This window comes from Anser brachyrhynchus (assembly GCF_964034855.1).
Source record: "Anser brachyrhynchus genome assembly, chromosome: 1".
NCBI classification, from domain to species: domain Eukaryota; kingdom Metazoa; phylum Chordata; class Aves; order Anseriformes; family Anatidae; genus Anser; species Anser brachyrhynchus.
In genome coordinates this window covers 193,427,317-193,452,472 of record NC_137694.1, presented here as the reverse complement: position 1 = coordinate 193,452,472, position 25,156 = coordinate 193,427,317, and the positions used below count along the sequence as shown (strand labels likewise).

Sequence of the window (25,156 nt, the reverse complement as noted above, 5' to 3'; positions counted from 1 at the left end):
AAAGATCTTTGTTTAGTCTTGCAAAAGGAAGGCTGAGCAGGAATATGATTACTGTCTATAAATATATCAGGGGGTAAACGCTGGGGAGGGAGAAGAGCTATTTAAGCCAGAGGACAAATGCTGGCACAAAAACAAATGGGTTCTTGAATAAAATTTGTCTGGAAATTAGAAGAAGGTTTCTAACCACCAGAACAATGAAATTCTGGAACAGATTTGCAACAGGAGTAGGGGGTAAACATATCAAACTACCATTAAGATGGAGCTTGAAAAATTTCTGGAAGGGATTATATGACACAGTTTCCTGTAATAGCAAAGAACTGGATTCAGTGACCTAGGAGGTCTCTTCCAGTCTTAAGGTCCTGTATTCTGTTTTACACTGTCATTTCTTATCCATAAAGACAAGACATTTATCCAACTAAACCCTTCAGATGTTTAAAAAAAGAATAAAAATATTTTGCAAGTAAAAATAATGTTGATTATTGTAAAAAAACTAAAAAAAAAACAATTTCAGAATAACACTTTATTGGGTAATACATTCATGGTCAATTGGAATGAATTCTGTGTGGAGGTTGCCCAGTTTGTTGTCCTTTACTTCTTCAAAACTGAAATATGGGATGTAGCATAAGGGTCATTTCAAGACATATTGTATCATGCAATGAAGAGTAATCTTATAGGATAGTGTATATTCTCTCACTATTTGACCTTTTGAAAGATCACTTTTGGTCAGAAAAGCTGTAAATTAAACATCTGAATGCAATCTATTTACAGATACATATTGATTTGTTTATAAATATTATGAGAAGTATACATACCTCAAAAACCATAATGAAAACCATAGGCAATACTTTGTAGAAAGCAATTTTTTTTTCAATTTTATATGGTGTGGGGTCTGTTATGTACTGTCCAAACATATACACACATATGGTCTCTTTCTTTTAAGAGTTTTAGTCTATAAAGAATAGCTAAAATACCTAATGAAACTCAAAAATTGGAAGACAATTAGGGGGAATATTATAGAATAAAAACAGAATGATCAAGATGTTGCTGATCACAGGTGTTTTAAAAATTCTTTTTTTTTGTTGTCTGGTTTTGTTCTTGTTTTTTAATCTTTTTCCTTCCAATACTATTTCTTGAAGTTGTGCTGATGAACCAACTAGTAGATTATACCATGACCATGAAAACAGGACATGTTCCATCAACAGCTACAGTTTTTCCACATCTTTCTTTCTGATGGTGAAGGAAAATGCCAAGGGGAATTAAGGCTATATAGAGGCAAGTAAGTGAGACTAAGGACCAAAGAAAAATAAATATTGCCAGAAATGGTAGGGGAAGAAAACAGAGAAAGAAACAAGACAGAGGGTAAATAAAACTGTAAAAAGCAGTGAAAATGTGGTTTGTGGGACAGTACAGTATGGAAGCAAATGATATAAGAGAAAATTTGGGGTCACGTTTTACAAAAGATTAGTCTCCACTTTCGCTTCACATGTGGTGGAAACACACAGACATTTTTACAAACCCAAGATTTATTTGCTGTTCAACCACAAGTTTTTTCCAAGCCGATCTTCAAATCAGCTGTAATAGTCTGTGTTTTGAAGGGTTCCATGAACCATTGCTTTTGAAGTGTTACATATATGAAGTGGTGAAAGACATCTTGTTCAAGTACTTCCTCTTCCGTTCTCATCCGTTCTCAGAACTCTGTTCTAGACACTGGGACAATTATATTGATGCAAACCTAAACAGTGTTCAGGCTGAAGAAGAAGTCCTTCAGGAAACGGAATATGTTTACTTCTACTTCTGGAACAAATCCCACTATTTATAATCATAGATAAACACTGCTGATGGCAGGAGGTAGCTTCAAATTATGTACATTCTGATCTTGCAATTTACTATGCATCACTTGAAGGCTGGCGTGGTAGTGTTCCTAAGGTTCCTGCTCAGACATAAACTCTTCAAAATATATCACATTACTCCTTCTCAGATCAAATACTGTTGACTGCTTTTTAGGACAATTTTACTCCGTGACAGATAGAAGGATGTCACTCTTGTAAGTCATTGAGCATATTGTTGGTTCAGCTTTATTGAATTTGTCTACTACCAGTCAATACGTTAAACATTTTTTAGTGAAGTTGCTGACATCAGGCCTGTCCATGAAAGCAGTGGTGTGGAGCCTATAAGTACAACCATTTTGGATCTGTGGAGTTTATGAAGAGATTTTTACTGCTTAGTGTTTGAGCTAATGCTAGCTTTCTCAGCATAAAAAAGAATTACTTGATCTACATTGTTGTTAAGAATAATCTGAATTATACATGTTTTTAAAGATGAGGAAGAGCTTACTAGGTGTCTGAACGTATTTCTCCTTTCTCCTGATGTCACATGTAAAAATAATACAAAAATATGTGCTGTATCTCATTATTTTTGTCTACTTTTGAATATACAAATTCAAAAATGGGGTTATATGTATACATGCAGACTATGGCTCTCTAGAGTTATAGACTTTTATATATAAACACATTTCAGTCCAGTTCCAAAGTTGCAAGCAAAACCATTACAATTTCTGTTGGACCTGTATAAGTTTAAGCATTAATGGAAAAGGTCTACATTCCTATATAAAAGTCCTAGATAACTTTGGTAGGTAATGTTTATTGCAAGGACAGTAATAAAAGGAAGGTGTTCTTTGGTTACTTTTTTGAATAACTGAGTGAGTTTCACTTAATGTGTTCTAAATGAGAAAAACCCTTGTTTTCTACCACCTATCTTTGTGCATCAAAGCTCTCAAAACCTGGGACTTAAGTCTTCTTGAATTTCTTTCTGAACTTCATTATAGCAGAACAAAGATGTCTTCCTGAGGCATGCAGCTGGAAAGGTAGGAAAACGTATAATGCGGAAGATGACTTAACGTTTTTGACTTTTACAAACCTAGAAGGTTTTCAAGGCTAATAAAGGAAATGCTTAGGAACTAGCTGACCTGATTGAACATACAGATTCATAGAATCATAAGGGTTGGAAAAGACCTTCAAGATCATCTGGTCTAACCATCACCCTACTACCAATGTCACCCACTAAACCATGTCCCTAAGCACCGTATGAGATTTAGTGTTGAGATTTCAATGGTTGTCTGGCTACCATGAACATAGTTAGTTGGACAGTGTTGTAATGTGGAACAATGCTTATGAATTATTTGAAGAGACCTTCAAAATGCTTGGCAATAACTCTCCTTGGCATGTCCCACCATCAACTCACCTCCTTCATCCAGGAAAGAGCAATGGCGGTGCAAGCTGCCACCAGCCCTCAGGTAACTCTGTCGCTCCAACACCAAGCAGCCCTCCGAATTTCATCAGAGAGGTAGGATGGTGTGAAAATTCATAAATTCCTGTCAACAACTTACAGTAACAGCATTGGGCAAGCGTTTGGCTTGAGCTGTTGACTTAAGTATGTGTCTCTGGGTGGGACGGTTGGGAAGGAATTAGATGTATTGTTGTGACAATAGAAGATAGGCCATTTCTCGTCTCTCCCACACATGAAAATTATTAACCGAGCACACCAAGGGTAGCGAGGGAGAAGCCCGCCCTTCGGCGACTGGAGCGCCGTCGGAGGGCTCGCTCCTCCACCGGTTGCCCGGGCCGGTCCCGCGGGAGGCCCCGGCTCCGCCATGGAAATGGCGCCGGCAGCTTGAACCCGTCTCCTCAGCCCCGCAGGAGGCTCTCTCCGGGGGACACCGCGCCGCGTGCTTGACGCGAATTGATCCGGGCTGGAGAGGACAAGGGCGGGTGCTCGCTCCTTCTTCCTCCCTCTTCTGGGCAGGGAAGGACGAAGAGATGGGGCAGAGCGGGGCCGGCTCGCCAGGTCCTCGACCAAGCGGGTGTAGGTGCCATGGCCGGAGAGGGGGCACGGCGCCGCGCAAGGGAAGTGCGCATCCTCCATTTTGGCAGAGGGCGGGCGGACAGCTTGGCTCCCGGCGCCCGGCTGCCGTCGCTAGCCCCGGAGCTCTCCTCCCCACCCCGCGGCGCTGCCAGGGGGGCCCCGGGCTCCTCTTCCCTCCGGGAGCCGTGCAGGGGCGCCTCAAATGGACGCCCTGCTGCGCCTCCCGTTGGTTTGAATTGGTCCCAAGCTCCCCGCAGCGGCTTCCGACAAAATGGAGGACGCCACCACTGCTACCACCACCACCACCACCAGCAGCAGCTCCTCCAGGAGCCATGGCGGCGGCTGACATGGCTCCCTCCCCCACGGGGGGTGGGGGCAGGAGGGTGCCCGCAGCCGGGGCGGCGCTGCTCGGCGGGGCAAGGCTGCGGGTGCCCGGGGGCAGGCTCCTTCCCCGGGGCTACGGGCGCAACCTCGCTCTCCCCTATGGGAGCAGCTTCCATTATCCACCCTCCGCCCCTCATGGAAGTGGCCCCGGGCTCACAGCCCCGCCGGGGGGCGGCGCCTTCTAGGTTGGGGGGAGGCTGGAGGCGAGCCCCGCCAGCCCCCCAAAATTCTCCTTTTCACGGGGAAGCTGAGCCCGTGCCCGGGGGCTGTCGCGCCCGCAGGGACCGGGCGCAAGGCGGGGACGGGTCTCGCAGCGGGCGGCCCGGAGGAGCGCGGCCCGCCCGGCCGCCAACTTGTGCGAGTTGCCGCTGTCAGACGGCGGCGGGGAAGGGCGAGGGGGGCGGCGAGCCCGGCGGCGGGCGGCGCGCCGGTGGGCACCGACTCGGGCTCCTCAAACCTGATGGATCAAAGTGGGAAGAACTCGAGGCACGGCCAGCGGGAAGATTGGCAGTCCGTAGGGTCAACCGGCTGCGGGCAGCCCTGACGGGCGGGCCTCCCGCCCACTCCGCTCTCCTAGCGCCAGCGCCCGCCCTCGGGGCGAGCCAATAACGGGGTGGAGGGGGCGGGCTTTGCCCAAGCTCGGTTGGCCCGGTTCCTCCTCCCCTCCGTTAGCAGCTGCGCTTAGCCCGGGACTGGACCGAGTTAGAGTTGAGACGGCGGAGGAGTAGCGCAGAGTGCGTGCGTCCCCGCGGGGAGGGGGGGGGGGAGGGCGGCGGGTTCGGGGGGGGGTCGGCACTGGGCGCCCGCTGAGCCCCGGGGAGCCGGGTGAGGGCCGGGGGGGCTCCGCCGCCGCCGCGCCTCGCAGCTTCCCCGGGCCAAGTGCCCCGCTGTGGCGTCGTCGGTGCCGCCGCGACGCCGCCTCCCGGGGTGGTGGCGGCGGCGGTGGTGGTGGTGGTGGCGGTGGGAGGAGGGGGGGGGGGGAGCACCGCCGAGGGCAGCCCCGCCGGTACGGCCCGGGGGTGGGCGGCGGGGGGAGCCCGGGGGCAGTGCTGGGGGGGGGGGGGGGGTCGGGGTATTTGGGGGAAGGGCCGGGTCTGGGTTAGCGCCTCCTATTTTAACTCCCTCCCCCCGGTGCCCGCCGGCTGTTGTGCCCCGCTGCCTTGCCGTGCCCCCCTCCCTCCCTCCCTCACCACCACCACCGCGGCCCCCTCCCCAAATTTCCCCCCCCCCCCCCCCCCCCCAGCCCCGGGTGCCTCCCTCCCCCGTGCCCGGCGCGGCTCCTCCCGTATTGTTCGGCTGGGTCCCTCTAATGGCGGACAGGAGGCGGCGGTGCTGCCGGCCGACTGCAGGGGGGCAAAGCCCGCACCGGGGGCAACTGCCGGGGGGAGGGGGGGGGGTGGCTGTATGCCTGCGTGACCCCCCCCGACCACCCCACACACACCTCGGGGTGCCGCTTCGGGGCCGGCTCGGCCAAGTTACCGGCTCCTGGGGGCTACTGCTTCGTCCCCGCACTCGCCCCGGGGAGCCCCCGCCGCGGCTGAGCCCCGGGTGGGGCCCGGCTCGCGGGGGGGGGGTGCAGGAAGGGTCCCCCCCCCCCGAGGGTAACCTCTGTTAATCGGTGTGTTTGGAAGGGTTTGGGTTGAAGGGGATGCGGGAGATACCTGCTGCCCTGGTCGGGAAATGCTGCCTGGGGGCGCTGCTCGGTGCCCCGTGTTAACCCCGTGTCTTTCCCTTAGGCTCCAGCCCGGTTTGGTGCAGCCTTGGCAAGAGAGCGACGAGGAGAGGGAGCTCCATTGTGAGTGCTATTTATGTATCTATCACCGCTTCGGCCTGCTCACCGAGGGCTTGACCCCCCTTCCTTCCTTCCTTCCTTCCTTTTTACCCCCTGCCCCCGGAGGAGAAGGAGGGGCTCGGGTGGGGAAATTCCTGGGTCCAGCAGCTGCTGCCCTGGGGCGAAGCCCCGGTAATGGCTGTGAGGCGGCTCCTCCTCGGGGTGGGCGCTGCTGCTGCTGCAGACATCGCTCCTGCAGTACCAACTCCGGCAAGCAGACGACGGGCTGCTGCCGCCGCTCGCCTTACCCGGCTCCGGAGGGAGGGGGAGGGCATATTTCGGGTGCCCTCTAGAGTCTCAAAGCGAGAATGGAAATCCATAACGAGGCGCCTTTTGCCATCTTTATTTTCTTCCTCTTTCTCCAAGCCCCTGTGCTGCGTGTCTCGAAGATAAGGAAAGGTACGGGAGGTTTTAAAATAAGCCAGCAGTTTGCAGAGCGTGCTCCGGCGTCTGGTCTTTGTATGTTCAGGTTGGGTCTTTATGCCTCTGGATTTGCTCGGGTGATTTCGTTGTGTGCTTTTGGTGTTTTGTGCGCCTTGGCAGTGCTTCTGAGCCATCTGCTTTGCCCCTTCCCCAAAAAGCTGAAGGTCACTAGGGAAAAACCCACAGCTTCTTAATAACGATCGGTTTCTGTGCTGTATCTCTGTGGGATTTTCAAAGCAGACTGTGTTCTCTATTGGGTGGTAGGCCACCTAAGGGGAGGCTCGTTACCAAATCTTGTATGTAAGATCAGGGTAATTTGACTCTAGTTTAAATGCTTTTAATATCATTTTTTGCTGTATACTGTGAAAAACGGTGATTCTGAAATTGCAAAGTAGCACAGTGAAGGAGAAAGTAACCTGGCGTGTATAGATGCACGTTTTAGGAGCTCATGAGTTTGGATGCGACTGTTGTCTGCAGGCTCTCGCCGCTAGAGGCCACTGCAAAAAGCGTAGCCTAGCCTTGGGAGGTCTGGTTGATAACGTGCAGCACAGAGAACAAAACAAAAAGGGAGTGTGTATTTTGTGCTCTAGGTTCTTGAGTTGGGCACAGGAGGAATTCAGGTCTTGTAGTCTTCTCCACCGCTTGTATCTTGAAGTCTTTTTGTTATTTTCCCCTTACCATTCTAGGTACTAGATTGCCCAGATCTACATAGGTTGTCACTTTGGCACTTTTTGGTGGCTTACATGTAGAAGGAATAAGTGGTTCTCTGCAAAAATGCCACTGCTAAAGAGGAAGACATGAGATCTGAATTTATTCTGAGCTTCTAAAATTAACAACTTTGTGTAAGACTCTAAGAGTTTGTATGGTTTGTTATTATTAATAAAGCAGTCTGTTCTAAACCTTGACTAACTACTGTATAATTTTAATTGTAGTTCTTTTATTTTCACTATGCCTTGGGAGGAAGGCTACCATCTAATTTTACTTCTGATTCATTATACATTCCAGTCTGACAGCTGTTCTGCTTTTTCTGATGTTTCTTCATGTTAAAAAAGTAACTTCTAACAGTGATCCAGGCAAGTAATGCTTTGGAAGGAGGGAGACTGTTGTGTTGGAAGGGAGTGGAAGAGGATGCGTACTGGAGCTGGTATGAAAAAAATATTGCAGCTTTGTGTAGCTGCCTATGAAAAGATGAGAATACTGCCAAGAACAGCTGTATAGCTAAGATTCAGCAAACCTCAATGAGTAGTTGCCATCTGGTTTGTGAATTACACTAACGTCTTGCACGAAAGCATCCTACTAGATGGCATATTGTTCTCCACCAACTGTGGTGGTGGTGGTACAGCCTTTTCTCTGTTATGTGGCTGGAGGAAAGCAGGGTGTCCTATGGCATCTGATAGGCCAGGCTGTTGTGTGATGGGAGTCTATTCAGTGCCTGCTGCTGCGTGGGCACTCCAGGCTCCTCAGCCATAATTTGTGAAATGAAGGTGGTGATGGGACATAATTAGGTAGTTAGACCAAATAGTTTTTTTTTTTTAAATAAAAGACTGTCTTAATTAGAGTATCTACGAAATTTGCTGTGTATTGTTACTCTTTGACCCTAAGTATGATTCCATTCTACTCATGCTTACACTGAAATAATATGCTAAGAGGGATTTGCATTGGCAAGAATGTTCAAACGCCAGTGAAAAAATGAAAGCAAGTTTACTGTCTTCTATGGAGCTTGTTCAAGTATGCAGAGGGATGTGGGACCAAAATTGATACAAACTCTGAGACTTCTGCTGGCTTTCTTTGTGTTTTTGTCCAGCAGCATTGTGAACAGCCTTGAACTGTTACAGGAGCTTTCATTGTGGTTTCAAGGGGTAAATAGGGTATTACCGAAGTTCTATCTGTGTGTATTGGAGTTCACAACTAATCAATATACTCAGCAACAAAAGCAGAATCAGGAGTTCTGCGAATAATTTATATGAATTATTATTACTGATGGAAAATCCAGTGTTCATGGAGAACTGCTTTTTTACTCTAGGGGGCATGTACATCACAAATAATAATGAACTCTACCTATCTGTAGAAAGAGATTGAGATAGAAAGCTTGGGAACTTGAGAAGTAAGCTATCCCTTCTGAGAAGTTGAAGATAATGAATGATTGCCTCGTGAGGTTGTTAAAGCCCTGTATGCTATAGGAATTTTGTTGTCTGCTGAAACTGTTTGGGTTTATTGCAATAGTTAGAAGTGCTTTTTTGCAACTTCTTTAAACTTTATTTCTGTGATTTAATCTTACTAGGTGAGTGCTTCAGGAAAGTAACTGGGTTTCTGAGAGCAGAGTTCAGAAGAAACTTAACTTTTCTTCCATACTTGCAGCTTACCCTACGTGCTGCTGGAAGATACGTCTGGCAGTAGGTGTTAACTTGGTATGTGACTCAGAATGGTTTGGGTTGGACGGGACCCACCCTCATAGTGAAGAATTTCTTCCTTGTGTCTCATCTAACCTGTTTTAGGTTAAAACAGTTAGCCTTTGTCGTATCCACTGCAGACCCTGGTGAAACGATCTGCTCGATTTAGTTGCTAGTATTAAAATTCTTCATTTTGGAGCAGGATTAGTGAGTTTGTCAGTGTTTGGTACTTGTGAGAGAGGTTTTGGATAGAAGAGAGAAGTGTGAGACTTCTGAAATGCAGTTCCCTGGTGTATCCCCTTAGTTAACATGTGGACTACTTGGCTTGAAACTCCACGTATTTGTGCTTACATTGCTTTGGCAGTTTAAGACTTCTGTCTTTCCTAAGTTTCCACAAATCATCAATTTTAAGACAAAAGCCATAATTGTTCTGTGTAATTCTATGCCACTGGAGTTCAGTAAGATTCATATGCACACAAAAAAAAGATTGTAAATCTGTATGTGTGGGAACATCAGCAGTTGTATAGGGGTTGATGCCTGCCCTTTATAGATGGGTAAGATCATAACATTCTATTCAGGAAGTCTCATGTGTTCACCTCAAATATTTCATGAATTGGGCATGTCAGTGACTCAAGTTTTGTTCTGATAGCATACTAGAGTAAGAAAACAGTTGTTGTTTTAGTCAGTGGTTACAATACAGACAATGAATTCAAAATGAACAGCGATTATTCAGTTTTGTGGTCAAATGGGAGTCTCTGGTGACATGGTTGCCACCAGCGTGTTTTTGCAATTACTCTGTCTGAAGGGCATTAATGCTTACTGTGTGTCTGCTAATGCATAAGCACTCCATCTTCCTCCAAGCTTTTTGGAGCAACCTTTCACCATAACTTCCTTCTCTACTGCTACTGTTGGCCACGGGAGAATAATCTGATGGGGGTGTTGGGATCAGCGCTGGGGCAGGGGGCTCAGAAGCAAGTGTTCAACTCTTTGAACAGAGTAGATGCAGTAGTGTCTTGAAATGCACTTGGACGTTACTGGTACTCTCCCCAACCACACTGAGCATCAGTAACACAAGAGGATTGTGGATTTTAAGCTTTTCTGGGATGAAATTACATAAGCATGTGTTGTTGTTGGGCAGGAAGGATAGTTTTGGATCTCTGGAATACTTAACACTTAAAATGTTAATGCTTTACCTAAAATAAATAAATGAATTAGGCATTCTGTAGTTAACCGTGTTAAGGTTCATAAACTCTATCTTTAACTCTTACAAGAGTTATCAGAATCCTTTTGTTTGTGTTACTGTAGCTTCTGAAATCCATAATGCCTAAATTTGTGTACCTTATAGTGTACAAAGTTACTGAAGCATAGTCCTTACTCATTAGCTTTAATGCTTACTGACAAATGCTGAGCAGGAAGTCATCTTAATTCCACCTTTTTGGAAAGGTGTGTAAAATACTGGTATTCACTTGTTTGCACACACTATTTTTAATTGGTTGGAGAAAAACTGATCAGATATTTGCACCATAGCTCACCAATTTAACTCTTGGGGGCGGCAATAAAGTAGGTCATGGTCCTCCACTGGAGAGAGGACAGAGGTGTTATGGAAGAGCTCTTATAGCTTTCTATATAGTTTCCTCAGTTCTTTTGTTGTTAAAGATAGCATTGGAAGAAGAAAGGCAAATTGGGTATAACCCATAGAATAGCGATATACACAGGGTTTCTGATTTAGCCCCATGGGGCCTCAGTCACTAGAAACATGGACCTGTTTTGCAAACTGCAGACTTCTGTGTTTTGTCGTCTTGTGCTCCTTTAGGCTTTTCTGTGAGATACAGCTATACTGAGCTCCAGACAAAAGTGCACTCATGAAGCAAGTATGCCCACCCCCAAAAAATAAAATAAAATTTAGACTTAGTGAAGATCTTTCTTCTTTCTGAGTTCCTTTTCTTTGCATCTATCTCTGTTAGACCTCTCCAGTTTGATGTTTGCCCCTAGTACTACACCAAATTTCTCTGAAAGTTATCGTGCTCATCGCATTCGTAAAGTCAGCTGTCATCTCTGTATGGAGGGTTTTCAAATCTCTCTCTTCCAGACTTTCTGCTTTTTCTACCAGCTGTATCGTGGTGTGTGCCTCTGACATCTCTTTGTGGACGTTTGACCTTTAGCTCAGGCTGCTATCTCAGAGGCAATCCTTCCTCCCCAGAAGGAAAGCTCTCCATGCTGTCTGTCACTTGGGGGCTGTGTTGTCATGGGACCTCTGGTTTAAGCCTGTAATCTGGCTGTTGTTTTAGACACAGAGCACACTGTTCTTCTTACAGATAATATGCTCCATCTTAATCGATAATAAACATGTAAATGGTTGGTATTTAGTTATGTGATCCATTAACACATACATCTCATACCTCGTTTTTGATCTCTGTATTTTATAGTAACACTTTTTCTTACGGTTTGAGTAAAAATGATCCTGATCTGTTGATGTGGATTCAGAATCCTCAAGAGTGATTCCGTATTCCTTGGCTTTGACTGTCTGATGTTTTTGCATTTTATAGTTTATGGTTGTAAAAGTAACAGGTTACCAGCCTTTAAATTAAAGTTGGGGGTTAGCTGTGAAAGGTATTACCAGTAATATAGATATATATTTTGTTAAAGAGATTTTTAAGGGCTCTCCAGAAAGTGACATCATGGCTAGTTAAACACCTTCGTCCATTCTCCTGTGATGCTCCTCGTGCTCAGGGAGGTTCCCTGTGTGCATCATTTAAAGCAGGTGCAATCTTGTAATGCAGAGGAAGCAAACTTCAACAAACAAAGCCTACTAAAAAAAACAAACCAGCACCTTTCCCATTACCCTGGGACCCAAACACTCCATCCTCGGGACAAGAGCTAATTCAAACCATTGTTTATGGTGGTGCTCTTTCCTTGTATTCTCTTTTTTGTCTCTCTCCATCTGTTGTCCCTTATGTTTAGGTTGTTTGTTCTTTGAACAGACATTCCTATTCTGTGTTTGTACAGTGGCTAGCATAACGTGGTCTGTCACTTTGGCTCCTAGGAACCTATGTTACGAGCTGTAATATGTGGGTGTGGTATCAGTGCTTTTTTTCTTCCTTTTTTTTGTAGATAGGGAAGGAAGACCTAGTGTTCTGTTACACCTGAAATCACGGCACAATTTTATTTCACCAAGAATTAATGACTAGTATGTCAACCTGTATATGTTTATGAACTGCTACTAAGCTGGAAAAATTTACCAGACATCTCCTGAGTTACTAGCCAATATATCTGTGTTCATGGTGGTTATTTAATATTAATTCGGAAGGTAAAGTTTTATTCTGGTAGATGGTTCCTCATTAAGGAAGCCAAATATTATCGAGAAGTTCCTGTAAGATGTCCTCTGCAATACATACCAAAAAAACACAACTATGTGGAGGTGACAGAAAATGGAGAACACAACTAAGAGTTTTTTTTATTATTATTATTTTTTAATTTGTCAGATGCAAGTGTTGGATATATTTTGAAATTATTGTCACTGTGTTTGGCTAGCATTGTGTACACTTCTATCCAAAGAACAGAAACACTGAGATGGTCTGCCTAATATTGTGTGTAGGACTGCAATTATGATCTGAACGAAGGCCAGCATTTTTTAATAATTAAAAAGAACTGGAGAGTTCAGAGAAGACCTACAAGAATGACTTAGGGAGGAGTGGAAAATACGCTTTGTATTAACAGATTTTAGAAATTTGGTCTTTTTCTCAATTAGGAGAGGATGGGTTAGGGTGTGACTTAATCCTGGTCTGAGACAGACTATGCACCCAAGAGTGTATTAGATAATTGGGTGCTTTTCCTGCCCTCTGCGTTAAAATCTTCATTTCTGAGGGCTGGTTATTGGCTAAGCAACACAAACTCAGGGAACAGTGGGTAGCCTTTCAGCATCTACGATAACGAAGAGTTGGAATAACTGATTGAGGCACCACTCTATCCTTCTTAGGCAAGAGTTTAAAGAGGACTTGAAAAGCTCTCCGTTAGCAAAGCTTGATGGATTTTTTTTTAATTATTTTTAATGAGGCTTGGAATATACTTTGTACAGGTCTTCATTCAAGTTACAGGTTTGGACTCAAAATACTGGTTTAGAACAAATGCTATACAATGTATTTTTAATAGGGTTCATTCAAATAAGCATGTATGCTTCTTTGCATGACTGTTTAAGCCACCCTAATTTAGTGCTGTTGTCCTCTTCTGTTTTACCAACAGTGGCCTTTTCTGTCTCTTCTGGGGAATCAGTTCAGCTCCATGAAACCTCGCAATGAAGTTTCTTCTTCAGGGGAGCTGTGTAGTTGTTGCGTTTTATTTTGTTTTTAGTGTTTCAGCTCTCTATCGCTTTAGTCCTCATGAGTGACTGACTGTTGGGACCTGTGATTACCTAGGACAAGCGTGAGAAGGTGAGAAAGTGGGAGAGAGGAGTTGGAAGCCAAGATCACGGCAGTCCTGTCCTAATCTGGATGTGTTTCTTGCCCTGTTCTGGATATGTTTCTTTGTTGTGGAACAGCAACCATGGCAAATATAGTATGCATTTTGTTGTTGTTAAAAATAAGGCTACATTTAACTTCTTAAAACTAGTTGAATTTTTTTTTCCACTCAATATACTGGAGTCTTGACTGCATAATGTAACTTAGAGCCAGTCAGGGAGCACAGCTCTGAAAACTTACCATACTAGCAATGCTGACCATATCCATTCTCGCCTTGGATCCCAGTTCCTATCAACTTTACCTCTGCATCAAACTTGAACTATTTTTTTTTTCCTCAACCCTGCTTTTTCACATTGCTTAATGTTAAGATCTTCTTTCCTTTGTAATACTGTGGCTTCATTGGCTGTTTGTCCATAGTCTGCGTGGGTTTCCTCGCTATATCTAGCATAGTATTCATATAAGTTCTCAAATTCAGTTTTTCCTTTTTCTGAATTACTAGGTGTGATGAATGCTAATCACTGAAGGTAAATTCTGTTGAAGAAGCTTGTCCATACTCAGCCAACAAATAGTAGGTTGTGAGCTGAACTTGGGTATTTCTCAGGTGAAAAAAATCTGTTCAAGACTACTAGTTGATGTTTTTGCTAAAGAGAAGAGGAAAACTGGTTATCTGTAAACTTCTTCCTTTACAAGCTATATTGAATGGTACTTTTTCCTCCTGAGCACATACAAAAATAAAAATGGATTTAAAAAGCTTTAGTAAAAAATGTTTGTGGGCCCAGGCTCTGAGAAACTGGGCATGCCATTAGATGCGATGTTTATCAGTTATCCGTACAGTTATTTGTATCATGGGCAATACATACACAAGTGTAGATTGTATGCTGGTTTTAAAATAATTATAAACAGGGGGAAAAAAAAAGAAAAACGAAGAGGAAGCAGCTTGCAGAGAAGGAGCTGGGAGTTGTGATGGACACTAAGTTGAACATGAGTAATGTGCCCTTGCAGGGATGAACGCAAACAGCATACTGGGCTGAATGAAGCAAGACTATAGCCAGCAGTTTGAAGATAAGAGATTGTTCCACATGGTTTGATACTTGAGGCCACATCTAGAGTGTTCGGTCCAGTTTGGGGTTGACCATAGTATAATAAAGGTAGCGATAGATTGGGATGAGTCCAATGGAGGGCCACCAGGATGCTTCGAGTTGGAGCATGTAACAAATGGGGGCCAAGAGGGATGGGATGTATTTAGCCATAAGAAGAGAAGGCTAGAGGGACATGTAACTGTCTTCAGCTAGTTAGTGGGAAGGTATAAAGATGAAGGCAGATACCCACTGGTTTGATGGCAGGTAATGGGCACAGGTTGCAACCGGGAAATTGTGAATAGCTAAGATAACAGCACTGGAAGAGGGTGTCCAGACAGGTTGGAAAATTTCTGTAGATACTCCAGACTATGTTGGATATAACCCTAAAAACCTGACTTAACTTCAGATATGGGTCTTGTTTCTAATTTGACACCCTTCTGAGCTGGAGTGAATTCGCTAAGGTGACATCCATCAGCCCCTTTCGAAATCTGCTGTTCTGTAATTCTATTAAACTTGAAGCATTTAAGCGAAGTCTGATATCATTTAGTGACAAAAAATGCTCTCAACTGATAAGCAGTGCTTTATTGGAAGTTATATTGGACATTTATTTTTTTCATAACAAAAAAAATGATGCTGTTAAGGTAAAATCGATAATGTAAATGTGTGAAGCATGGTTTAAAAACTGCTTAAAATCACCTTAAATGTACTAAATTAAAAAAAAATACAGGGAAGGTTAACTTCTTATGAGAATTAACATTGCTCTGTCTATTAAATTGGTCTGTTTCTGAATGCATGGTTTTACAGGATACAGTAATCTACTAGATCTCACCCTTTTACAGCTGAGATTTCTTTTCCTGTTTCCTGTCCCTGGTTGTTTTTTCAGGTTTCAGTGGTTTATACGTGACTGATTGTACCCCCAATTCCTTTTAATGTTACGAACTTGGCCAACTTCAATGTTTTTATAAATGACTTGGATGCAGGACTCGAATGCTTACTAAGCAAGTTTGTGGACAACACTAAACTGGGAGGAGCTGTTGACTTCCTCAAGGGGAGAGAGGCCTTGCAGAGAGATCTCAACAAATTAGAGGGCTGGGCAATCACCAGCAATATGGAGTTTAAACAAGAGCAAGAGCCAGACTCTGTGCCTAGGAAGGAGCAACCCTAGCTATATATACAGACTGGGGGACGAGAGGCTGGAGAGCAGCCTTCTGGCAAGGGATTTGGGGGTTCTCGTTGATAAGTTGAACGAGGGCCAGCCTTGATGGCCAGGAGGGCCAACTGTACCCTGGGGTGCATCAGGCAGAGCACTGCCAGTCGGTCGAGGGAAGGGATTGTCCCGTTCTGCTCTGCGCTGGCGTGGCCTCACCTCAAGTACTATGTGCAGTTCTGGGCACCACAGTATAAGAAGGACATAAAACTGTCAGAGTGCCCAAAGGAGGGCTACAAAGATGGTGAAGGGTCTGGAGGACAATGCATATGAGGAGTGGCTGAAATCACTTGGTTTGTTTAGCCTAGAAAAGAGGAGGCTGTAGGGAGACTGTACCTCATATATAATACATAGAAATAGATTATTACTTTGAACCTTTTCTCATTAGTATCTATATTAATTTAAATCTCTAGCATTTGCTGTAATGACTCTGTTACCCGAGTATTATATAATGTTACCTGAGTACTTCCAACTCTGCTTCCTCAAACCTGTAATAATTAAATGGTGTGTTAAAGGGATTATACACTTTGTGTATTACCATCTCAATTTAAATTTTAAAATGCTAGGAAAAGCTGGGGACTTAACAGATTTAAATTCTGGATTAATAATCTTTATTGGTACCTGTGGAGCAAGTGTGAGGCTTGTTTTTGAAATGAGTGCTGTAACCCACGGATGCTTAGTAATCAGTAGCCTATATTCCACGTCCTAGTCTGGACATCTAAATAATTTTACTAATTTTGGTCTGTTTCTGATCTAGCCATTGAGTATGTATTTTTTCCCAACTAGATTATGTGTACTTTTAAAATTAATTTATGTCAATTGACACGGTACACTTCTACTTTTCTTTTGTGTGTATTGTGCTTATCCTTTGCTATTTCTGTATCTTTAGTGTTTCTCTTCTCTTACTGTAACGTTCCCTTTGACTTAGGTCATCTTTCAAGTCTGTTGCTGTGGTCTAGTGTTACCGACTTTCTTGGAAATAGATATGTATTTGGACGTAAGTAGTAGATAAGCATTTAGATAAACCTTCTTTTGTGGGTCCTTGGTTTCTTTGTCTTGTTTCACCTTTCTATTCTATTTATAACAATGTATATCCTCAAGTAGCATGTTGCTGCTTGAGTAGTAGAGAGAGAATTTATTGTCTGCCACATTACAGATAATGGCTTTTAAGGCTAGAAGCAGTACTGGGTTCTTGCTGTTCAGCACCTTTTCAAGATTAAACAGGTATGAAATACATTGAGTGTGTGTGGGGTACATGTCAGTATGGCTGTCCTAAAGCTTCTACACTGTCAACATTATGATTTTGATTTGCCATGAATAGCTGTGCCAAGTGCTGCTTATTCCCCTGTGAGTAATCTTGAAAATGCGAGGTGCTTGGTGTAGATACTCTTCCATTCAAGATTGATGTTGAATAGAATCAAGTTTGAGATTGATCCTGAATTTTGATGCTGTTCATGCATACGAGGGAGCAATTCTCAGCACTGGTTGATAAGTGAGACCAAAAGAAGAGGCTGTGTTAAATAAAGGTATTCAGATGTTCCTGGAAGTGTCAGATGGAAACCAGATGTCAGCATTCACATGTGAAGTTGATGGCTGCAGTACAGTTAAGATATTCAGGAGGTACTGAAGCTTGCGTGTTCCTACCTGTCACTTCTCAGTAAGCTTTAGTTTGTGTTTAAATACTTTCTCCTCTGAATAAAAACAACTTACTGATTCAGCTGCTTCAAAATGATTCTTTCACTGCATAGCTCTTGCCATCTTACTGTTTTTAGTTGCTGTCTCTGCTGGAATGCAGGTCTTTGCATGCATATGCTTTTCTCCTCAATTTCTTGAAACGTGTGACAAACATGTTTTGGATGCTATATAATGAATTTTAGTACGTGAGTTTCTTACAGATTTGAAAATCTGGGGAAAAAAATGGAATTTTAGGCAGCTCCAAACCTACTGGAAAATAAATTCTTCTGGAATATTATCCTTAGGCTGAAGTAATGAGATCTTAGGCTTTTATAATGATGATACTTGGACTGTAGGCTTGTAAATCTAATCTGTCAAAACTGAGTATCCTGTCCTTGAAAATTCTTACCTGTGGTTGAGAAACAGCAACATGAACACATTGATGGGTTACTGTAAAATGTTGTTCGGACTCTTGGTTAATCTTTATAACTAACTTGAATAATATTTTAAGAAAGACTCTTGTTTTACTTTGATGTTGTGTATATTTGCACTTGAGTTTAGCTCAAAGTACGCAAGTATGTTGAACTCCGTAGCATGATTTGTGTGTTAAGCTGGTTGACTAATTAAATAGTCATCGTGGCCTCAAAGTAGTGTGTTAGGTTTGCCTACAAATTTCCAATCCCCTACTGATTGTGATCAGTAGATACACATGTTTTAATTTAGTATTCACTCATTTCATTGTCAAATGGCACGTGCATTTTGGAGCAAGCGTGTTTTACTCAGTATGGGACGTGTTTGCTGTCAGAGTCATGCAGTTGTGGCTTTCAATTTCCTCTCACTATCCTATCCACTGAAGTGGTCTTGACCAACCTTGTTACAGTCTGGCACAGCTGCTGGTGTTGTGCTGAGAATTTGTTTTGGGGAACTGATGTGGCTGGAAAGGACTTTTGGAAGAAAGTCTTTGTTAGCTGTATCAGCTTTTGTCTGGTTAAGAGTGTGGTAGCATCATGAAATGAGCCTGTGAACCTAATCACCAGGTGGACCTTCAGTAATGTTACAGCTTTTGGTAAGGTCAAACCTGTAAAAGTTGACAGTAACTCAGGGCCACCATGTATGAGGCATATCTTTGCCTAATATGCTAGGATTGTTGGCTAGATACTCCTCAGGAAGGATATAAGGAGAAAACATAAAAGTGCTGAATGTTTATAGTAAGGCTGTTCCACAGAAATGATCTTATTGTGTGGTTGTCTGCGGTAACGGAGCTCTATATCCGATGACTCAGAAGGGCCCTTCAACCCTCCCCAACATGGGTTTCTGCTCACATAGGTAGCTGGCTGTCCATACACACTATATTTTATTCACTACATAAATTGAGACTGGTCTGCAGTAGCAGCATTCAGATTCAGCTTACAGCTGGTTTAAATTGCAACCTTTTAAAGTATATTGGATTACTTCTGCTCTTCTAGTGCTTTCAGTCTTTCTCTGTGGGTATGGTTGGGCTATTACACTCTCTTGATTGCAGTGTAAAACAGCCACTTAAAAGTGACTTTTAATTGGAATGGTTTACTTTATTTTGGGGTGACTGGTGGCACACATTTGGTCAGCCGGGGAGGTTCAGTTGATGGTTCATACCATGGTGTGTAGGTTGCATCTATTTGTGTAGGGGATATAATGGTCCTGAGTTATAGCAAGAAGTTACAGCATCCTGCTAAGCTAGTGAAACAGCTTCTTCGTAGCTGTATACAGTCCTCACAATAGACTGAGGTTTTGATAATTAGACTTATAAAAAGTCAAGGTAATGAAAAGTGAATTTCTGTGGTGTTGTGGTTGGAAGGAAGGGTATGAACTCCAGGAAGTAGCTGAGTTGAGGAATTCAAATGAAGTTACGGTCAAAGAAACATCAAGGTAAGGAATTAATCAGTAGAACCATACAGCATCACAGAACATTGAGATGTGTTCAGATTAGTCTTGTAGCTCCTTATTTTGCTTAAATATTGATTTTTTTTTTCTTCCCCTCCCCTAAAGTCAACCTAACAGCCATAGGCCAAAATTCAGATGTGGATAAGTGGTTAAGACTTCCATGAGGCTAGTGACATCTCCTGTACATCTAATAATGATGTTATTCCTCTACTAGGTTAAAGTAATTACTATATTAGGTTAGTAGACAGTTCGGTAATCTGGTTGCAGCAGCAAGGATAGAAACTTGGCAGTTAAAGCACAATTTTTCTGCAGGTGTGTTCTCTTGATTTTCAGCATCTGGCTGGCTAAGTACTTCTGTAGTTGCCTTTCAACTACTGTGTTTAATGGTCATCAGTGTATTTATTTCCAGGTTTGCCCAATCCTTATTTTAACTGGTTGCGTTTCTGGCCTCTAGCATTCTGTCATGGCGGTTCTCACAGTTGAGGGTTAAAAAAAAAACAACTTTCCGGCACAATAGATTATTAAATCTACATAATTATTTCACAGGGTGTCTTTGTGTATAATGAGACACTGGGCATAGCTCTCTATTTATCTTCTGCATTTTTTTTTTTCCCCCTGAGTTATCTTCCTTTGTTTGTGTCTTCCAAAAAGAAAACCTTTCTTTAGTATAAATTCTTCAGCATCTCACCTGTTTTTCTGTTTCTCTGATAAGGGGGTGACCTGAAAATCTCATAATTTAAAAAACAAACAAAAAACACCTCCCACCCCCAACCATAGTTCACCAGCATCTTCCTTATAGCGACAGATATCTTCTGTATTGTTGATTCTTTGTTTAGAAAGTCTTAACATACTTGGTTTTTCCTCTTTGGTCATTGATGGTTGAGTAGATTTGATTGAAAGAGTGGATCTTTGACTTCCAGTTCAGAGGAATCACTGTGTATGTTATCCTTTTCTCCCTGTTCACTGTCATGTTTTTATCACAAGTGAATTTTGCCTATCGCACTGTCTGATCGTTCAGCACTGTGATACTCTTCTGCTTTCAGATACTGTGAATAATTTTGCATGATTAGGAAAATGTCCCTGTGGTAGTCTCCATCTCTTATGGTTGATTTATGAATGTTGACCTGTATTATTTTATTTTGGGACCCCATTAATAACTCCTCTTTATTGAGATAACAGCAAGCAATACATAATACTTCTTTCTCTTCAAATAATTGCAAATCCTCGTGAGGACCCTATCTTGAATCTAATTATGGATAATTTCTACCGCAGTCTTTAGTGAGAAATGTGTTTGAATGTCTTCGGAAATCTTGAGTGCTGTATACTGGTTTAATTAGGCTTGGTCAATGAGCATGTGAACCCTGCAGAAGACCTCTACAGTAGTCCTGTGAGATGTTAAATTCCTCTTGCAAAATCCCTGTTAATTCTTTCCCCTTACATTGTATTTTTCCTTAGTGTATTTATTCAGCCGTAGTTTCCATCAGTCTGTCTAGTGATGGATATAGGACTGTAATCTGTAATTATCTGGGTAATTATCACCTTCTGTTTAAGTAATTGGTTGCAGATACGTAAATACAAAATTGCTGACTGTCTTTAGAAGTCGTAAGTGTATGTCATGCGGCCCTAGTGATTTGTTCTAAAATTCTCTTCTGTTACCACTTTGATAGGATGTCTTTCCTCTGGCTTGACCCCTAGAAAGAGAGCTTTGATGTAGTCTTCCCTGATCTTTTCCTTCCTGAACATCAGTGCTAACACCTTATTCTGTGTTTTCTGCTGTGGTTCAGGTTTCTCAGGTACTCTTCTTATTTTGGAAAATTGTACTGTTGTATAAGAATAGATATGTTAGTCAAACCTTTGCTCTGATGTAGCTCAGTGGCCTGTCTTAAGCCATGCTTAGCAAAAGGTAAAGAATAGGATAAGCATGTGTGAGACTTCCCTCCTAGTACAATTACAGCATCTTTTTATCTCAGACTTTTTGATTGTAGTCCTTATGGTTTTGGGTGTCATTTTAGGTTGGTTGTGTACTTAATATGGTGAGTTTTTAAATAGCCTTCATGCTGTCAAAAAGCTTTTTGTTCTTCTAGCTGCACCATTTCATTTCCTTCTACCGGGTTCCTCATACTTAGGCTGTTCTTTCTTTTTGAAGATAAGCGGTGAAGTGACAAATTATTTTTTCATTCCTTTGGGAGCTTAAATGTGCTGCTCAGATAATTGCATCTTGACCATGTTGCATGGCGCAGAATTACCAAGTGGTGTTTTTGTTTTTGTTGGTCTCCTAGTTGGTTGCAGTTGGCTGCATTGCATCTCCATTTCTGGTTTTTGTCTGCCCTCTTCCCATAGTCTATGCAACAGCACTTGAATTCTTCTGTTTGCTGCATGTCTGGCTTTTGCAGTCTCTCTTGCGCCTGTTATCTCATGCGTGCTGTCAAGTGGAAGTGATTGATATTATAGCATTAATATGCTGTTTCTTCTATTTTGGGTATAGAATGTAAATGTTAGCACAGTACCTGTTGAGGTAAATAATTTAGTTAAGGTACTGTGCTTTCTTGACAGAAAGTAGTACTCTTTCACAGGGGCAAATCAATCATTCTGTTGTTCCTGGGGCGTTTGTACCCTGGTATAGTGCTACCCCTAGGATTTTATTCATTCATTCAGCATTGAAGATCTCTTAGTTACGTGCTCTCTTTTCCTTACAAAGTTTAGAAGCCTAGAAAGGAAAAAATATATTTTACCTTTCTAGGCTTCAAACCTTTTATATGGAAGCACTTGCACATGCTGGTCTTGGTTTGGGTGTCTGTGTTTCAAGTGCCCTGCTTTGATTTTGTTTTGGTGGGGTTTCAGCGATTCCTTTTGATTGCCATGACTTTGATCCAGGGCTGCATAACCATGACTGTGTTCTTCCATACCTGTCACCTGCATCCCAGGTGTTATTAATGGCACCCAGGAAAGGCCTTTAAACTCCAGATTTTGGTTAGTTAATCACTTTTAGGTATACCCTCCCGCCGTTCCAAAATTTCTTCAATTTCTGATAAATTTAAAACTATTTTATTATTCAGCTGTGGAATTAAGACTTGGCTTATGAAGCATTGCCTGGCTGGCTGTCTTAAAAGCTGTCATATCTGTCACTTCTTTCTAGAGAAATGCCCAAATTTTGCCTTTTTATTTCTTCAGCAATTAAGTCTTGAATGTAGCCATGGGATTGTAATTTATTTCAGCATGAACACTTTTCATACGTGAGTGATGTAATCTAATGTAAAAGGAGGGCATGCAAAGCCTGGCTCAGGAAGGGCTGGTGTGTATCGGTAGTGCCCATGTTTCCATCCAGCTGTAATTGTGGGGCCTGTGTGCTGCCACAAAGCCTTGAGCTCGCTGCACAGCAGAACTGAACGTACGTTGCCTGCAGACTAGGCCTCACCAGTCTCTGTTATTTTTTTTATTTTTATTTTTTATTCTTCTCTCTAGGGTCTAAAAAATTCATCCAGTGATCAGTCTAATGAATCTTAGAGGTTTTAGCTATTGTGCTTCTACAGTAGCAGCGGGAGATGCTTAACAAGTTACGAAGTGTGGAGTTTTTCCTATTTTCCCATTCTAAGTCTATACTTTTCACCTGGTAGATTATTACTTTTTTGGTATTTTTCGTTTAGAAATAATTGACCACAACATTGCCTGTGTAGTCACTGAGTTTCTCCTCAATATTGGCATTTATAGAGCACTAGCTATCTTACTTTGCAAGTTTTTTAAAACTTTTTTTTTTTCTTTCTGAGTCTTGCAGAGTTAGAAGCTGATATTTGTAAGGAAATATGTGCAGGTATTACTGTCCACTAACAATTAAGCACACAAGTTTTTCTTACTTTTATGTCATACCTATGTCATACCATACTATTGTACAGGTCACAAAACCCTTTAAAGATCCTGTGTGGAAAAAACAAGTATGTTTAGGCAAAAAAGATATCTTTCAGGCTATGTTATAATACATGGACTTAGCTTTGCAGTGTATTATGTGCAAATCTACCTTTTTACTGAGCATCTGTAAAAATCGGAATAGCAAAGGTTTGAGTCAGACCTGAGGTATAGTCTTGGCATATTCTGATTTCCTCCTTGCTCCCATCTGTTCAGGTATACGTACAACTTTATTGAAAGCTTTATATGCTTGATATGCTTTTCTCCTTGTTGAGAAAGAAAATATATGAAATAAAACTGGGAAACTTTAAGAATCAATGAACTGAATACATGCTTTTCAGCAAAAGCTGAAATGTAGGGAAATCTAACTTTTGAATTATTCAGCCCTAGAGGGAGAAAATGATAGGTAAAAGAGAATATTGGATTAAATTAATCTTCAGTGTAACTGACTGATTTCCAGGGAGGTACAAGCCAACTGCGTTGATATTTTTTTTGTAAGAAAACTCTTCATTCCAATTGGATGTTACCTTTATTACAGTTCAAATGCTCTTACACAATGGCATTTGGCTGTAAGGCGAACATATGAAGGAATTAAAAGGTGGTTGCCTCTCTTCTAGGATTAATCTGGTTCACAGCTTTGCTGTTTGGATCTTGCTTTGCCAGCTTCAGTTAATGGACATGAGGGCTTGAATAATGTTGTACATGCTTAGAAGAATTTTTGTGCTTTATTCCCTTAGGCCTCTTTGCTTTCTGGGGATTTTAAGGGCTGTCCTCAAACAGTATACAAGTTGATACTGTATTGTAAAAATGCTGCCAAGCTTGGTAAACCTAATGACTGTTGCAAAACCTGGGGAATAAATACAGTCTCGAGCTATGAACATTTTCAGTCCCTTGTGAATGGTCATATGTGTTAATACAAGCTATGGATGCCTGAACTTGTGCTCAGTATTACCGCAGTGTGTATATACAATTTGAAAATGATTAGCAATGTAGGGTTTGTGTTGCACTGTAAGATTGATTTGCAGTATGCATTCTGTAATTTTCCTTTTGCCATGTCTGAATTTTAATGTTGTATATTCTGCTACAGGCATTGGGAAAGTTGATACCATAAAAAGCAAAGAAACTTATCATTTTTTTTTGTCAATAGCTTGGTTTACTTGAACCATTTATTTCTTTCATGTTCTATTACAGATAGACTTTTTAATTCTAGTGTTTGATTATTTAATTGCAGCTATGTCTGTCTGTCTCTTAACAGACATTGTACTTTTTTCATGTACCTATAAAGCATTGAACAAAAGATTCTGGAAATGTGGCGTCATAGATTGGAAAATGTAGAATAAATAGTCTTGTTGCTGCTTTACTCATGGCAATATTTGTCTAGACTAACATTCTCTATTGGCGTGGAATAACAGTGCTAAAAGTCAGGTTTGAACTTAAACCGCAAATTCAGCTTAATGAACAGAGTTGGTACAGGAGGTCTGAGATGCAGAAACTGTTTGAGGTATCTAATGTTTGTTTCAACCCTGTTTCAGAAAACTGATTTTACAGAAGGCAGCAAGCTGATACAAGAAGAGCAGGTTCCCCACAGGAAAGGAAATAAAAGGTCTTGGAGCAATTTATTAAGGTAAAGAGATTGCAGTGGATTTCTGGATGGGTAAGTATTGATGAGTGGGATATTTCAACTTCCTCTATACACCTTCCTTTTATAAAGGATTTATAAAAAATGCGTGGAAAGCTTCTTCTAGCTTTTCACAAAAGCACAGTGATAGCATGCGTTAGTGTATACTCTCAGACATACCCCATCATGTTATTTTCGTGTGTTTCTTGTATATATTAAGATCACCTTGGTATACACATATTACTAACTTTTTTGAGTACAAAGTTTTTTTTACAGAGATATTAATTCCTTTAACAATAATTACTTACTTATTTGGAATTACAGGTACAGCAATTAAATATCCAGGTTGCCTTTTATCAGTTTTGAATTGATGGTAAAATAGACAATTATAAACAGGAGATTCCCCAGACTGAAC

General features: G+C 42.2%; 1 protein-coding gene across 13 annotated transcripts in view; it reads left to right on the top strand.

The window, feature by feature from the left end:
* The first annotated feature begins 4,840 nt into the window (after window positions 1-4,840).
* ZMYM2 (zinc finger MYM-type containing 2) overlaps window positions 4,841-25,156 on the top strand; it is a 91,842-nt gene continuing 71,526 nt past the window's right edge. For 5 of the 13 annotated variants that reach the window (XM_080590209.1, XM_080590213.1, XM_080590210.1 and 2 more), the window contains exons 1-3: window positions 4,841-4,979; window positions 5,982-6,040; window positions 24,656-24,777. The gene's annotated coding sequence lies outside the window, so the exon portion shown is untranslated. Of the gene's footprint in view, window positions 4,980-5,513; window positions 5,864-5,981; window positions 6,041-6,067; window positions 6,476-24,655; window positions 24,778-25,156 lie in introns of those variants that run through there. The other 8 variants (XM_080590211.1, XM_080590216.1, XM_080590214.1 and 5 more) reach the window with 5 other exon arrangements.